Source organism: Elephantulus edwardii, unplaced genomic scaffold, assembly GCF_000299155.1.
Source record: "Elephantulus edwardii isolate Elephantulus edwardi_28Jun2011 unplaced genomic scaffold, EleEdw1.0 scaffold00009, whole genome shotgun sequence".
Classification (NCBI taxonomy): Eukaryota; Metazoa; Chordata; class Mammalia; order Macroscelidea; family Macroscelididae; genus Elephantulus; species Elephantulus edwardii.
This window is the reverse complement of record NW_006399759.1, coordinates 26079613-26080819: the sequence shown is the minus strand read 5'-3', so window position 1 is coordinate 26080819 and position 1207 is coordinate 26079613.

The following is a 1207-nucleotide window of genomic DNA, read 5'->3' as shown; positions in this document are numbered from 1 at the left end:
CACATGATTTAGTTTGAAGAAAAGTACCTAGATGAAAGGGAGTGTGTGTGTGTGTGTGTGTGTGTGTGTGTGAGAGAGAGAGAGAGAGAGAGAAAGAGAGATGAGAGAGAGAGGAGAGAGAGAGAAGGAAACATGAATCATGGCTCCATGTTGTTGGTGTTAGGTACAGTTGAAATATTGAGACCCTATAAACAACAGATCCAAACCTTGACCTGTCCGGCTCCATCCCCACAATTGCCATCATGTTTAAACCCTTTGTTGCAATAATGATGTCAATTCATTTTATTGAGGATCTTCCTCTCTGTCACTGATTCTGCTTTTCCTTGCATGATGTATTTTCCCAAAGATTGGCTACTCCTGGCAACATACCCAAAGTATTATGAGACATAGTTTCATCATATTTACCTCTAGGGAACATGGGAATCTTTGTTCTTTTGGCAACACATGGTATTCAATACTCTTTGGAAGCACTACAGTTCAAAGTCATCGGGTCTTTGGGCTTCTTTCTTCATCATCCAAGTTTCACATGCATGGGAAGCAATTGAAAATACTATGGCTTGAGTCAAGAACAAAATAATATTTAACTGATGTTCTTGCTTTTTAGGACTTTAAAGAAGTCCCTGACAGAAGATTTACCCAGTGTAACATACCTTTTGGTTTCAACAATGCTGTTGATTGTTATTCCCATAGGTCTCGGTTGTGGATCCAAGTAAAAGGAAATCCTTGACAACTTCCATCTTTTCTCCATCTTCCATCAAGTTGCCTTGTTCATCCAGTTTTGAGGAGTTTTGTTGATATTGAGGTGAAAGAAGTTAGTTTTTGACATTTCCAAAGTCACTTTCAATAGATGTAGTCAATCTGATTACTGTGAAGTTCATTAGATGCAATACATGTATATAGTTGCTGTTTTTGTTTCTTTTTAAAAGTATTTGCAATGACTAAATAATTCATCTGAAAGCAGGGAATACCAGAGGAATGTATATCTGTGTTTCATTGACTATGTAAATGTGTTTGACTGTGTGGATCATAACAAACTGTGGCTGACTCTGAGAAGAATGGGAATCCCAGAACACTTGATCATTCTAATGAGAAACCTATACTTGGACCAGAAGGCAGCTGTCAGAACAGAGCAAGGCAACACTGCATGGTTCAAAATTGGGAAGGGCATACAGCAGAGATGTGTCCTATCTCCATACCTTTTCAACCT